At 26.3% G+C, this 17870-nt stretch overlaps 1 protein-coding gene across 1 annotated transcript in view; it reads right to left on the bottom strand.

Annotated features, from left to right (window-relative positions):
* The window catches only part of LOC107166229 (ATP-binding cassette subfamily G member 4-like), a 30835-nt gene extending 13558 nt beyond the window's left edge, over positions 1–17277 (bottom strand). The window contains exon 1 of the mRNA XM_015514801.2: positions 16839–17277. The gene's annotated coding sequence lies outside the window, so the exon portion shown is untranslated. The remainder of the gene's footprint in view (positions 1–16838) is intronic.
* Between the last annotated feature and the right edge of the window lie 593 nt (positions 17278–17870).

Raw genomic sequence — 17870 nt, 5'->3', positions numbered from 1 at the left:
TAGACGTTACATCATTTTCAAAATATTTTGGCTTTTTTTGAGATATTTAAAGACATACAATTTTTGATTTATTTTAATACAAATATCTTAATGTATATCTTAATAATAGTGGCTGGCACATTATATTTTTATTTTAAATAAAATAATTTTTGGTAATTTTCTACATTTGTTCAAAAAGCTGTATTTAGTGTTGGGTATTGTGTCTTATATCACGTTTAGATCATCTCTAAATTGTCGGAAATATGTCCATACTTATTATATGTTTAACCATTTTACTCTTAAGGTTTCACGTATCGGTAGATTTTCTTTAGCTATTATAAAACCGTTTCCTAGTGTCATCTACTTCTAAGTATTTTAATATATATTTTTTCAGTACCTGATTCAGCACTTGGTTTCCCTCATCTTAGATTTATTTCTTTACCAATATGTTTTCATTAGGTATGTCTTGAATTTGATTTTTATACGTTTGCATCATAAGCAATCATACCACTTTGATTACAGACTAAAGTATATTATATGCTTCTTTATTTTGTATAACATATATGCAATTATAAAATTTAATCTAAAACATAGATACGATACAGCATCAGGGACGGCACGAGGGGAGGCAATCGAGGCAGTTGCCCCGGGCCCCGTGATTTTAAAATTATAATCAAGGCCCCGCAGTTCTTAAATGATATTTTATACTGCTCAGAGATTAGTTAGTTTGGGTAATATGTAATGTGACTGTTATTAATTTTGCTCTGGGCCCCGCAAATCCTAGCGCCGTTCCTGTGCAGCATAATATGACATATTTATTATATATTATACTATACAGGGTGATTCTTTTATCAAACAACACTCATTATTTTAAAAAGTATTTTATTTAATTTATTTTATTTTTTATTATTATTTAAGTACTTTTTTCAAAATATTTTTTTACACGGTTTCAAGTTGTTAAAAAATCATCGTTTTTATTAAAAAATTATATTTTTAAATATTTTTTATCCTTATCATTTTTTAAGTTTTTTACTTTTTTGAATGACAAAATAGTGTTTTAATTTCATGTTCCAAAGTAGAATATTTTTCTAAGTATTTTGATTCATAAAAATCGAATTTAGGGCTAGTCGTTTATGAATTATAAGTATTTAAAGATTGGCAGAGTGGTGTGGTACGGGGTTACCCCGCAAAATGTTTGTCCACTACTCCGCTTGTCTAAACTTTAAATACATATAACTCATAAACTACTCGTCCTAAATTCGATTTTTATGAATCAAAATACTTAGAAAAATATTCTGCTTTGGAATATGAAATTAAAACTCTATGTTGTCATTCAAAAAAGTAAAAAACTTAAAAAATTATAAGGATAAAAAATATTTAAAAATATAATTTTTTAATAAAAACGTCGGGTTTTACTAACTTGAAACTATGTAAAAAAACATTTTGAAAAAAGTCAATACTTTTTTTAAATAATATGTGTTGTTTGATAAAAGAATCACCCTGTATAATGTTATTATACATCTAATAATTATAAATGTAATACCTCATTTATATTTTAAGACGATATAATTTTAATTTTCCCTTCTTGTTTTTACTAACCAAAATGCTTCTCATATTTCTAGTTCAAATTTGAATTGAAGGTAAACAAGAGGCGTGTAACAATAAGGTTAACGAATAAAATATAATACTATATGTCTGTACGACTCAGTACGTACGTCTTACATACTTTCAGATTCAGGAAACAAGAAAATCTAAATTAAGACCTTGTATACACTTCATCAGTGGTGCTGAATAAATCTATATCATATATCTTTGTCGTTAACTACAAAATACATATTATTAAATAAACGAGTATTTTAAAAATGTTAGGTTGATACGATTGTTTTTTAACGATGAAAAAAGTGATCAAATCTTATTAAAAATAAATGAAATAATAACTATTTAAAAATTTCAATTTTATTTTGTTCGATATTTTTGAAGTAGTCTACCTAAAGTAACCATAATATTACAGATATAGTTAGTTATAAATATTCATGTACTTTTGAAAAAATCAATTTAGATTTTTAAATTTATTGAGTATGAAATTATAATGTATTATACATAAATATACAAATATTTTAGTAGTTAAAAATATAATTCCAAATACCGCAAATTCTAATAAATTGAAAAATATATTTCTCTGCAGGTGACCCAAAATTTTAAAATTCTGTGATTAGTTACTGTTTAAATACCGTATTGATAGTTTGAATATTTTATATAAATTCGTATGATATATGTATAATATAATATACTAGGACGTACATTTGATACTTTTTATCAGCTTTTGATTCTTGTAGATTCATAAAACTTTGTTTACTAGCATACAAACTATAGTTAATGGGCTTTATTTTATACCCAATTATTCTTTATTATTTATTTATAACTTTGGAGTATATAATACATTTCACTATTCGGTAGTTGTTCTTATATGCTCTAATATGCTATAGAAGAAAAGTCTTAAGTATGAGAGAAACATAATAGATTTTCCGAAAAATCAATAACAATAAATATCCTGTATCCAATCATAAAATTTTTATTATTTTAGAGATTTATACCAAAAAATATAGTATGATGTGTACATTTATATATTCAAAATAGTGTAAAAATTATAATTTTCTATTTTATACATTCGTTACTTTCTTTGATATGTTATTTAAAATGTCATAACTAACAGGTTTTTATTTCATGCTAAATTCTCGTATCTACCCAAAGATAGATTTTGTATTGTTGTGGTATAGGTAAATCGTAAAACTCGTTTTTGATAAAAAATAATAATAAGGACTGGTATATAATCATATATTTTTAAATTTTTATTTACATCATAAGCTCTTACATTCAAGTGTTTACACTGTTCACTGAGCGTGTATGACAAAAACTCCGCGAAAACATGATTTTTTGTTTAATGCATAGTATTTAATTTAAAAAAGAACTGACAACTTTAGATACCTAAAATTGAATTGTTTTAAAAATAATATATTCAAATTATATGTTTATTCGAAATCAATGTGTCGTACATAAAATTATATTTTATTAAATATTAAGTATGTGGTCTTTTATCATTTTCTATAGTTATAATATATTATATTCATTGTTTTTAAATACTCCCAAATGTTCTAAGACACAATAACCAACATCAAGTATTCAATAATTATACTAGTATGTATTTATTCATTTATTATTTGAATTAGATTAATGCATCAAATACAATGTTTATTACTATAATGACCTGTGTATATGATATTTATTGTATTATATTTTTATCACTTATTGCTTGAAAAATTATATCATGTATTCCATCTGTGTCTACCTAACGATACGAGATGGACCACAGAATATTATATAGGCTTAGGAGTTAGGATAAATTCGTTTTTTATGTAGGTATAGTCAAACGAGATATTTAATTATCTTAAAATAAGCCAAATAAATGCCCAGTGATTCAGCGATATGATGCATGAACAATCACTGAAACAAAAAATAGCTAAACCTACAGAAACTCGTGCGTAGTATCAATAATAATATTTTCAGATTCACATTGTAAATAATGCTTCATAGATTTATTATACGTATACTTAAATAATCACGGTGTGAACGTATGGAGTCTACCCCGAAGTGGATGTTTTGGTAAGTTTAGGATCTGAATTTTTTGACTTTTGAAATGTAGGAGGAAATCTGGAGTAATTATTTATGGGGCACGAATTATTTAATCATTATATTTTTATAATTTGTGGGTATACTATTTGAAAGAGAGAGCTGTATCTAAATTATCTATAAAAAAAACGTTGTCGCTTCGCTCTGTAGTCCCCAGTCATATCATCACGATCAACGGTGATTCTTTTTTTTTGATAACAATATTAGGTTTTAAATAATATTTTCCCACTCCTCCAAATCCTCCGATTTCCACACACTGACTTTTGACCAATGACTGTATGTATGCATTAGCTGGCGCAGTTTAACAAATAAGACGCGTAAATTATGTATATAGGCATACACATTTCGTTGGGTATACTATTATGTATGGTAGAGTTGAAATACAAAATAAAAACAGCACGTAATAATGTGTATATATATATATACATATTATTATTATTACTATTATGATCGTCGGAGATGCCACTATTTCATCGTAATATGACTATTATGTATTATATACGATCACATGTGGTCGCCGGTACTTTCACTATCACTTGGCCGCATTTATTCCGCGCTACGACCGCGTGTAATATCGTCCACGTTGCCCAACACCCGATAGCGTTTAGGTATGTTTTTTATTTCTACCATATAATATAATATATATATATATATATATATATATATATATATATATATATATATATATATATATATTATATATGCTATACTGCCTATACTCTCTTCCCGATTTATATGAATGTTCGTAAACAGATGTGCGGAATATTATGTCATTCTCGTTATCTTTATAATATACACGCATTGCAGCAGACCTATATAAGTACCAGATAAATATAAATAAACATGTAATAGAAAAAACATTTTTCCCCCACCAATGCATAACAACTCGGTTCACTAGTCTGACCGGCTGTAGCAAAAATAATAAATATACAGAACAATTTTTTATTATTATTATTATTATATTATATTATATATTATGGTATACGCACGCGGTGTACTGCTACGGTAGAATCGTTTGTACGTATTTTATAATGTATAGGCAACAATAATATAATAACCGATGTACACCCATATATAATATGTATATTTAAAGAGTGGCCAATCTATAACACCGTTACACTAAAAATTTCCTCCTCGAAATAATTGGTGTATTGAAAACAACATTATTTTGTAGAAATATTATGAAATATTTAAAACACTAAAGAAATTTTACAAAACAGTTTTTATTATTTATAAATATTTATTAGATTTTAAAACGATGATTTTAATAGTTTATGCATATAATAGGTATTATGTAATCATTTTATAATCAGAAGAAGAATACTTTTCTAGTAAGGTATCGAATATTGAATAAATAATTTTTTACTAAAAATTATTTTGAGCATGGAAGTGAAAAAAGAGCCCTCTCTGTACTTATATCACAAGATCTGTCAATTACAAAAATATATGTTGAAAAACCGATGTAATAAAAAAAAATCACTGTTAATATAAATATTTAAAACTATAGATACCCACAAATCATTTTTCTTTGTTATCATCAACATATTGACTTGGATAATAAACGTAGTCCGTTAAATGGATCACTCTGTATTATACACATTGTCGTTACACAATTGCACAGCTTGCTCAGTCATAGTATTGTTAGTAGTTGTGTGTGTTTTTACGAGTGTGTTACATCAATTGCACGTACGGCGAGTGGCGGCGACGTACAATGTAAATCGACTGCGGCTGAGATCTGCTCATATCAGGAATTGTCCGGTCGGATTATGTGGGTCATGTGAATATCAAACGGTTAGATGAACGTGCAATGATAGTAATAATATCTATCAACAATAAAATATGTAAAAGCGCAAAAATAGGCGTAGATATCGGCTGTTGCTGCTGCAGTTTAAAGCACATTTTTGTTTTACATACTATTATTAGGTATTACTATCGACGAGATAACGCTATCTCACACGCGTGTATCTGCCTATATAGGGTATATTGTGACCTGTTGAGAATCGAACACAAATACACAATATACGAAAATAGTATGAAAACCAAAGTAGGTGCTCCTGATATAGGTATATAATGTATATACCTACTTGACGAAACAAAATAAATAGTAATAACAGTAATATCAAACAATATAATATTATTATAGGTCATTGACTAGGTACTTGCCACGTGATATTGGTCATTAATCATGCAATTACGTTTTACTCGTCATTGTCTGACGAGTGTGATGTGTGTGAGTGGTGAGTGCAGTGCAAGTTGTTCCGACAGTGTGCCTATTACGTCCCTATGTCTTATATACACATACCCACAGGAATTATATTTTTTCCAGACCCCACGGCGACGGTGTTGTACTGCAAGATGATGGTCTTCCGACAATGCAATAATATTGAGTTTAACGTTTGTCCGAGCTCAATGCATGGTGAATGAACCCATAGCACGGCACACGCGTAATACGCAATACCTGCGCACAACTCTTTTAATAGATATATACACATACACACGCATATTATATCCATTATACATTATACAGGTATTTACCAGCTATAACCGTAAACTGTTAAGTGCTGCAATTATTGCAAGTTATTGACATGTGTTGGGTGGTGCCGAGAAGTAGATTTACTACGCCATGATTTATATAAATGAGGTTTAGGCTTAATGTGTGTGTGTGTGTGTGTGTGTGTGTGTGTGTAGGTGCTCGTTAGCGAAAAATATTTCCACAGATCACTCGAAATGACTCGGCTACATTAGTGCGATTTTTGAAAACACGTTATTTACACGATTTAAGATAGTCTTCTATGTTGTAGGTACTATTTCAAATCGTTGTCATAGTAACTATTAAAAATTCTTGTTAAAAATAAATACTTATAGTTATTATTATTATTATTATTATTATTATTATCTCTACTTATAGTTAGGTCAAATTATTTGAGTGCAACCGTGTAGGCATTATAGTAGCAAGGTGTATATTTAAACAATAGTATAACTACGTTGGCGAATATTTGGTCTAGTAGTATGTGTAAAAGGTGGAAGGCCGGAAGAAAATCGATAGTTTTCCTTATTTCAAAAGTTAAGCAGATTAAGGGCCAGTTGTACCGTCTACGGTTAAACTTCGATTACGCTTAATCAGCTGATAACAGATATTTAACCATGCAAATTTGGCCAATTAAACTCCTGTTAACTTTAATCAGAGACGGTACAACTGGCCCTTAAATCTTCTTCTCACGTTTTGATTCCAGGCATTTATGCAGGTATATAAGTATAAATATATGAATAAATAATAAGTGATGCTTATAATATTATGTTTATTTTAATGTGCTAACCTATTAATGTTACAAATGTTGTACATGCCATATGGACTAAACCTTCTGAGGAAATTTATGGAAGACTGAAAATCCCTCAAGTACTCTTAATTTCCACTTATGAAATATATAATTCCATATTCAGTCATTGACTTTCAGAGCTATCACAATTTTGAATTTTTATATTAATTAAACATAATGTACCTACTACCTATATATTTTAAATAATAATAATTAGTATTTTTTTCAAATGTTAAATAAGTTATATAAAATCTGTATTAGCATACATAATTAGCATATAGGTAGAAAATAAAAACATGATTAAATTTGAAGAAGACACCCAATGGCCAATGGTAACACTTTCAAAGTAATTAATATTAAATTAACAATTCCATTAATATTATCATTTTCAAAGTTATATAAATATAATATGGTTTATCAGTAAAATAATCATATTAAATAATGGGTACCTACAGACTACATATGTACATAATTACGCTTATTGACCTACTTATTATGTTTTAAAATGTTAAAATTCATTAATTGTGAAATATAGGTATTGTAGTGATTAATAGTATACCTATATTTGATAACCTTTAAATGTTATTAAAATTAATCTTGTGAAAAATGTCTATACATTAAAATTATTTAGATTAAAAAGAGTGTTCGTCAAATTACATATTAGTAACACGCATTATAACCGAATTCTTTCATATATTATAAATTTATTATGAACTATAAAGCGCATTTGTTGACAACACAAAATAAATTTAAACTTATTAAACTTATAAATTGGCATTTGTAGGTATTCGGATATAATTGAAAATAATAACACCTATAAGTTTATTTGAACAAAGAATAATTCTATAAAAGTTTATACCTACTTTCGTAGCTAATAAGCGCATATTTCAGACGTGTGTATCTACTGTAATTACTAATTACTAATCATAATATTATGCGCAATTTTAAAACTGAACATTGTGATGTGTATTTTTAAATGCCTATACAGTAACGTCAGTAACAATTTAAAATGAATCTAATCCACCAATATGTTGAATTACAATAACACAATTATAAATTAAATATTAAGAAAATAAAATTTTAAATGAAATAAAAGAGCGTATGTCGAATACCACATGATAATTTATTATAAACATTGACCACTCTTACTTAAATTAGATACATTTTTACCGTAACATTTGTTTTCAGATGGATAAATTTTATTTTAAAAATCCGCCCTAAAAAATCACCAAAAATAAAATAAAATGTAAGTACATAGCACATCTTGAAAATTATTGAAACCCCTGTTTCTAATGAAAGTTATTTTTTTGAGCTTGTGGATTTTAATGATTTAAATATGAGTAAAATTTTGATTTCAATTTTTCTTGTTATATATATTTTTTTAAATGCTTTGAAAACATGTTAATTATATTTATAATTATAATTTACAAATGTTATTTTGAAAAGAAATTAAGTGTATAATTTTTAAGTTAATTAATTATTTAAAATTAACTTAAATAGTTGTTTATATGTACATCAAAAGTTCGCGGCAAAATACCTTTTTTTATCCACTTTAATACTGAATCAAAAATAAACAATAACTAATGAAGAGAAAATTTATTTATTCTATTGATTATAATTATTAAAAAATACCTGCATTAAATAATAGACAATGCCAATATGTACATATTATTATGTATTTTTTATTTGATAATTATTTATTTTTATTTTCAGAATTTTTGAAATAATGTTTCTTACGAGCCTTAATAGATAGCTTCAATGGCTACATGTTTAAAACACTCTATAATCTAGATACGGAATGCTGCAACTGTGCTTCTAATGTTATCCTTATTGCTTTTAAAGAACGATTTATCATATCTGTCCCCTATTGATCTTTTATTTATAATACTAATCTAATACTTTGATCATTGAACAACGATTCTGCACAGAATTTATAATAATACCTACACTTTCATAATATAATTTACAGTAATGTTGACTATTAAAAAAAAAAATATTACGACTTCTTAAAAAAAATGATGAGTTAACATATTCTTTTTTAGTGTATTATGTATATAATTTATATGATACAAAAGTAGCCTTGTATCAAAATTCCAATTAGTATTAATTTCCAAAACTTCAAATTATATAGATATCAATCAGGTCACACAACTATCATTAAATCAAAAAAATTACTGTCATTAAAATGTAAAAAGTTATTAAGAAAACGTTGAAACTCTGATTTTTGATTTTTATGATTAAAATCAACAATCTAACCTTGTGTGAAAATTTCTTACAAATTGAAATTTCTAACTTTATAAAATAAATGAAAAGGTTTCAAAAACACACTGTGGTCACTTTACAAATACAGGAATACACGATTAATAGTTAATCAAGGTTTTAAAGTTTCCTGATTATTATTCTATGAACTAAAAATTATCGAAATAATTGTTGACTAAATTTGGAATAAAATATCGCCACTGCTTATCGATTATTATCAGTACATCAATACGTCATATATATTTTATCATATGAAAATGGCCTAGCAATATTTTGCATGTTTACTTGTTATAGGTATTATGATTTTTAAATCCGAAACAAATAATAGGAAAATCCTAAATATTTATCACGCATTTTTCTGAGATTTTAATGTACAAAATACTATAAAAAAAATGTTTTCCAATATGACCATGCAGAAAAATCGTATTTAATATAATATATACTATAGGTACGCAATTATAGCGTTTAAATATCACAACTGAATATTAATAACCAATAATAGGTAACTAATAAATAATAATAATAACTAATTTTAATAGGTACCTACTTGGATATTTTCAGACTACAAACATTGATTCAATAGAATTAATACATGCATTAAGTTTTTCAGTATTTCAAGAACTATTTTTCCTTAAGTACATAATATGACAAGTATATCTAATCATGATTGTTAAACAATTATATACGTATTATACTTCTTTCAATTTCTCGATATGCGTTGTATAATATGTGTAAATAGAATGAATAGAATGAATAGAATGATATTAATCTATGTATAATGTAATGTTTTAATTCTCAAGTATAAATTGAAAGAAGGATTAAGAGTGTTGAATTTAAAATAAAAGATAAGAGTTAAAAGATCAAATGTTGATAAAATATTCGACTAGAAATGATGTTCAAATTTTATCAAATTAATCTTGTGCAACGCTTATTATAAGATTATATTTATTTTAAAACTATCTGTTCAGTAGTTAAGTATAAAAGGATCAATGAGCTATATCGTTATATTGATATGTTTTTCACTTTAAGTATCTATTAAATATTTTCATAAGTTTAGAGAAAAATTTTAAAAACCATATGAAAAATAAACTTAACAATTGTCGATAAATATTTAGTGCAATCCCTATAATATCGTGTAAAAGAACTTCAATAATAGATACTAAACAACATACGAAATATTAAGAATACGCATTTAATATCTAGTTTCAATTTTAAACCATTTTTTTCTTTGAATTCTTGTTAACATTGAAATCATTAATCTAGAATAATACGAAGACAGGAAGAATATTACGTAATTTAGCCAGACTACCTACACGCTGTAAGTACTAGTTTTCAAGATCAACATTTTAATGTAAGATAAAAACGTATAAATTAATTAAATTGAAATTATCTGAATTTATTTTATGCACTAGTGAATAAAATGGTATTGTATACAAACTAAATTGTAATATAACAGAATGTGGCTATTCTCGTTAAATTGTTTCTAATTAATCGCAATGCAAAATTAAGATACAAATTAATTCATTAGTAAGTATCTGTTTAGATATTCTACGTTAAAACATATTATGATAGGTAATGCATTTTGCTTCTGTCTCTTACTCTCCTGATGTATGATTTTTATATAATCAAGGATTTTGTTTTTGTACCTACATCACATTTGAATAAAATATAAGTATATTAGAACTTAAAAATAGTTATTTTTTTTAAACACAAGGTTTTCGCCATTTTGTTTCAAACATTCAAGCATCTATATATAACATCATGATATTTTATAACACATCAGTTATTATTAACGGTCCATCATTATATAATATTTTTTATTTATTATTATTTTCTACAATAGTATAAATAATAATATTATTAAACATATGTACGATGCGTATACTTGACATACCTATACTGGTATTATTTTTATGTCCACGTGCTAGTGAAAACAGAGTCACAGCCACACAGAACTTCAATCAACATGCTCCTTTCTTTTTGGTTATGAGTCAATAAACCGAGTTATAGTTTAAGTAATGAACCATGTTTAAGGTCCTACGAAGTGTTCAACAATTTTCACATCAGATCTGCATACAGTTTAGTCTAATTTAACATTATACGATTTTATGACTTATATATGTTTCAAAATGTTTCTTATTCCCAATATATATTATTTTAGAAATTTACGCATGTTTAGTAAAAATGTATCGTTATAAATATAAAATACTTACTTTTTTTTTTTTTTTTTTTAACGGGTACGATAGCGAAAATAAAAATATTATGTATTCAAAAAGCAACCATGATGCTTAGCCAGTTAAACTGCTGCAAAACGCATTGAAAGTCAAGGATGTGAGCACACATATAAACACACGAAATAAATATTATATTTTGAAACCAGTGTGAATATTGTAACGACTATATTAAGTTGTTATGTAGGTACCTATATATTTCATACTTGCAAACTGGCGTTTCGGAGGTAAGTTACGCAAAACCACAGTTTACAGCAGTAGCTGTGGTGAAATTTCAAGGAAGCCGGTGACCTCATTGGGGCCAAGTACCGATGCTGGCGTGTGTTTAATATCCTGCAGCACAATATCCTGTGTCAGCTGCACAGGGGTCGTTAACCGCGGTACAAACAAAAATAAACACAATTTGTTGTGTCCATCAAATCGTTCGAATACATCGCGATCGCAATATTTACGAATCGGCGAAACAAAAAATAACTAATAATTATCCCATCGGATGAAACAAAATCGTGTTATAGGTATAAAGTAAATATATAAAAAATCAAAATGTATTTTAATGTATATACACTTCCAAACTCTAGTAGTTGGATATAAAATACATTAGGAGATAGTCTTATTTTGGAAAATTTTTCGAAAAAAATTTCCAGTGTGGCTAGAGCCCTACAAGCTACACGTGTGCACATGCCTATGGTTATAGCCTATAAATATACCAATATCATTCATGGCAAGTATGCAATATAAAATATTAATAAGTGCATCTTATTGCAGCATTATTGTTTCTCGAACGTAAACGTGTTATGCCCCCACAAACTATCCATTATTCACAAGACAATAGACAAAAATAACCTATAATGTGATATCATCGAACGTATTGTGTGAACCTTGACATGGATGTTAGCAGGACCAAAAATATACGACTGAAAAATCGTGTATGGGGTGTCCTTTTTTCATTATAACATATGTTTGTGCGTCTGCAATGATAGATATACGTATTGTAACAAGGTCTTTGTGTTTGATATAGGTGATATTAGATAGCTCGATAAATATGTTTGTTTAAAATAACGTGAATAAATAACGTTAAATATAATTTAACGGCCATAATATAATTATAAATTACATTAATATTAATGAGAATAACTCTCAAGTAGGTAGTTGATCTTCTTTTGTGATACAATTTATTTTTTATTTTCAACTCCTTAACTAGATACCTACATATAATTCATATTATAACCGATTGACGATTACATATATTTATATTGATATAGCTATTTGAAAAAACATTCAACATTCTATGAATTTTACGATCCGTCAAAAACCTTTTAAGAAGGTAGGTACCTAATTTATAAATATGTTTCAAATATTAACACATTTGATGCAAATTAAATAATGATGCACTATAAACTTAACATTAAATACCTAGATACGAGTATAAACCTATATAGGTAATATTATTGTATTAAATTTATTATTTATTATTAGCATATAACAAAATATGTTTAACTATAAAATAGAATAATATCATTATGTACAGTATTATGATATTTCTTAATAGTAAGTTATTATAGGCTATTGAGACAATAAGACTAAGGTGTTAAGGCATGATTTAATTGTATTGGTATATATTGCATATATTATGAACATAATTGTTTTTCTTTAAGAATTAATTAATTAATAACTTCTATCTAATCAAAATATTCACTGAACGTCTGATAAACAAAGTATCTTTAAAAACTCAATTTTATTAGTAAATCATAATATTAATTTTTTTTATCAGGAAATTTGTTAATTTCGAAACTTTATCGAAATGTGTTTGTGTATACATATTTTTTTTAACGAAGTTATACAAATCATAATGAAACTGTGAAATCAAAATTAAAATAATATCTATTTAATATGAACATGAAAAATGCATAAAGTACGTCTATATATTAAATCCCACATTGAAAGTGTGTTTTTATTTGAAAAAAAATTTGATGTCATCGTTATTTTTTACTCTATGCTCAGTAAATATTTTTCATTTAATTGAATCGTAATGTTTGAAAGATTTTAATTGATTTGCTACATTAAAATGATAATCAGCATTTAAGCAATAAGGTATACTAATAAAGACTAATATTATGATAATGTACATAATAACAATAATATTATACTGTTTTCAAAGTTCATGATTTTTAATAATAACAATTACCAAATTAAATGCAAAATAAGTACCATAAACTAAGGCCGTAGCTAGGTATTTTGTATGGGGATGGTTCATATATCTTTCATACTGTCTCTTAAAAGAATTTCCTGGTAACCACATATTAAAATGCATTCAATGATTGGAATTAATTTGTTTCTTTTTTGTTTTATTAGTTAAACTCTTATCAATTTTCACAACCTATGACAGGCACTATCAATGCACCTTGGATACTATACTATAAAATTACTGTAGTATTATATAAGTATTTATTCAGTTTAAAAATAAAAACAATTTAAAAATAAAAATTTTAAATTTTAGAATAAACTAGAAATTTTTACATTTTCTACTTTGTTAAAGTGGGTGGTGGTGGGGGGGGGGTTGAACCACCTAAATCCTCACCGTAGCTACAGCACAGTCATAAATGTAATTTAGTAAATAGTAGACGAGTCACGAAGCTCATAATATAAAGAACAAATACGTTTCAATATAATATATACTTTTCAAATCGATTTAAAATATTTAATTTAATTGTAAACTGTCACAGTTTTAATATTTTAAATTATAATGCTATTATTTATAATCAAAGACCGGATTTTGCATAAAATGCATGTTGCTATTTTAAACATCATATACATGCAGTCAATGAGTGTCCAGAAATCATTACTTGATTGATTAAATATCAAAATTTTATACTGCATATTTTTGCATATTCTGACGTTAATGCATGTCTGCATATTTTTTCATATTTTAACAAAAACCGTACAAATATACAAATAAAAACACAGATCATTGGATGTTGAACGCAGTTTCTCATCATACAAGTACATTCTTACAGATTGCCACCATAATTTCACGGAAATAAACATGGAACATACCTACTTTGATAACTTATTGTTTTTCAAATTAATAATTTACTACCTTCAATAAAATTGTTCGTACTTTTTCCTATATATATATATATATATCACTATATCAGTATATTATCAATGTATCTACTATTTAATTTTAATAAAATATTTTTTACAATATATCAATGTTCAAAAATTAAATTACAATTTAACAAAAAATTATATTTTTGTACTATATTATACATGATACTTTTTGTTTATGAAAAATGTAATAAAATTAATAAATAATTATCACTGCAAGATTAAAATCAAATATAAAATTGAATAAAAATTGAAATTTTATTTTGCATGTTTTGCATTTTTTCCTTGCATATTTTGACTTTTTTTAGTGCATATTTGCATGCATATTTTACAATTTAAAATGCATATAAATCTGGTCTTTATTTATAATTACTATTGCTATCTTCATTCTAGTATATTATAGTTACCTAATAGATATGTAAAGCCTATTTTACATAACTGTCATTGTGGGATACACAGGTATTTAGTATTTACTCATCAGTATAAAAAATAAAAATAAATATGAATAATGATGTACAGAGTTCTAATTCCAGAAATGTACAATCACTTATTGTCATGGGTATTTTGACGTTATACTTTTGTATGAAGATCTAAACAAATTAATAACGGTTATCGGCGTTTTATTCAAATACGTTCCTCATTTAAAGCATTATAAATTACAATAGTTATACGACATATTCTTACAAAATAAATAAAATGTAGTAACACGTTGTGTAGCATAAAACGTAAATACGTAACCCTTTCACGATAATAACAAACATATAATATAATATTATAGACTACTGTCTACACTAAAAGCACATATTGCATAATAAATTTAAAACGAGTTTACTGGATATAATATGAAGAAAGACTTAGTTGTATTTTCGTCTTTATTTTAAATATTAGAACGCCACACCAAGGTTTGTTATCTTTAATTATACGTGTACCTAGCTTGCGAACCATGTTCGATCATAATTTTTTGAGAATTATTTTTAAAATTAAAACATCTAGTTTCAAAATTTAAAAATTAAATAAATATTTACAAGAAGTCCGGTAAATTTTAACTAACGTATTAAAAAAAAAAATATGATTCTAAAATGCATTGAATAGATTTTTCCAGTAATTACTAATTTTTAATTGCGATGATTGCTTACACTAATAATGAATATTATGAGGTGTACTAGAAATATTATTTTATTCATACTAACCAATAATTGTATATATTTATTTAGTTAGCGTTTATTAAACACAATTAAAATAATACAAGAGTTAAGTTGTAGTTAATTTTATAGAACTTGGCTCAAAAACAATCTTTCTTAAATATCTGCTAATAATATTGAACGACTTATAAGCTTAAATGTTACATGAAAATTCTATAATTTACTATTTAAATTTTATAAAATTACAATCTGCAGTTATAATATAAAGAGAAACATTATAGGTTTAGACATATAACTGTTTTTTATTATTTAGATTTTTATAATAATTGAAACTAAATTTAAAAAAAAACTTGTAAATGTATTATACGCAGAGCCAAAATTAAGAAGTTTTTTTTCAGAGAAAACCAAAGAGAAATTACGATGAATTTTCACAAAACACGAAAACTACATTCAATAACAATAATATCTAAATGTTTTGAATACTATATCATGCAGATTTAGGTCATGTGAAACCATAAAATATATTGGTTTATTGATATAGGTATAATGTAAAGTCTATATTATAATAGACTATATTCTTTATATTTTCACCATTTCGTATTTGATACAATGATATGTTATTGGATTTCAGTTTTTCATATTTTATCATAATTATCATTCTCATTTAGTATTTAACAATGATTCATTACTCATTATGGTCAAACGATTAATTTAAAACAAATATTTACATGCATTACTAATGTAACTATAATAATATATACCTATTACTGTATCTATAAGTAAGACTGTATAAATAATAATGAAATAAATTAGTAATCATCTTATATTTAAATGATTATAAAAATTTAGGGTAAAGAATATTATATAAAATCACTACAATAATGTTTTGGGCTGAAAAAGAAATGAATAGAAAAGATTATTCTTATACATAGTTAAAATTGAAGTTAAATTAAAAACTTTAATGAACTGTATTGTGCATATATATACATATTGGTTGGGTCATTAGCCCTCTTATTGTTTTCAAATTAATTGTCTTCTATATATAATTATTCTTCAATAAATTACTCTTAATATTATGGAGTTCAATAAACTTCATAGAAAATTGATGTAGGTACCTTGATGAAATTATTCAAAATTGTTTCGGCGGCTATTGATGCATCAGTCCAAAACGTTTGTACAATGTATGGATAGTATTCGTTATGTATATAGTATAATATTTATAATATTTTTTATCGTATTTAAATAGTTTATATGCGATAACTGATATTACGATGATGAATATTTCGATTCGTTTTAGTCACACACTACTGCACGCATATAGGTACGTTGAAAAATACCCAGTCGGAAGGAATTGTATTGACGGGAACGAAACTATTCGGTTGAAAAAAAAAATTAAAAAAAAAAAAGAAAGAACGTAAAAATCAACGATATCAAAAAATATTCGTCGGAAACGAAAGCCGAGATTGCGCGAAATGTACGTACACTGGAACGGCGAACGTGCGTTTCGGCAAGCCGTTCAATTCTGACTACGCGCCACTGTCTAAACAGCGAGTAGGTAGGTATATAGCCAGCGGTATACTGCTCCGCCGGTCACCCGTCAAGACCCGGCGCCGTGCATAGCCATGGCAACGCATATACGATGACAGATTTGTTTTTTTTTTTTTTTTTTAACATTCTCGCGAACGTTCGAATGATGACTAAGATTAAGAGCATACGTGATTAAACGGTATGCATTTGTGACTGCATGTCCCAGTAAAAGTCGTTAGATGCTTATTAATAATATTAAACGTTCGAAATGTTATCAATATATTTTACGTAATGTAATTGTTTAATCGCTGTATAAAAACCCAATACGTATTAGGTATAGGTAATATTATGGTGATCCAAAATATTGAAACCTGTATATAACGAACAGTCTCTGGACGACTCGACCATTAAAAGTATCAGTTATAGACAGATGTATTTTTTCCGACACATAAAAATTCTGTCCATTCGGGAGAGGTGTCCGGTGGTATAAAGTACATTATACCGTAATGCAGCCTGAAATAGGTATTATATTTTTCGACTTTACTATCTATTTCGTGGAATTGAGGACGTGTTTTTGAAAGCTGAAATAAACTGTAATGTTCATTAATCTTGTATTCTCT

Source organism: Diuraphis noxia, unplaced genomic scaffold, assembly GCF_037042655.1.
Source record: "Diuraphis noxia isolate RWA-SAM2 unplaced genomic scaffold, SU_Dnox_SAM2 contig0002, whole genome shotgun sequence".
Lineage (NCBI taxonomy): Eukaryota > Metazoa > Arthropoda > Insecta > Hemiptera > Aphididae > Diuraphis > Diuraphis noxia.
Note: the sequence above shows the minus strand (reverse complement) of the source record. Positions and strands in the feature narration are given on the sequence as shown.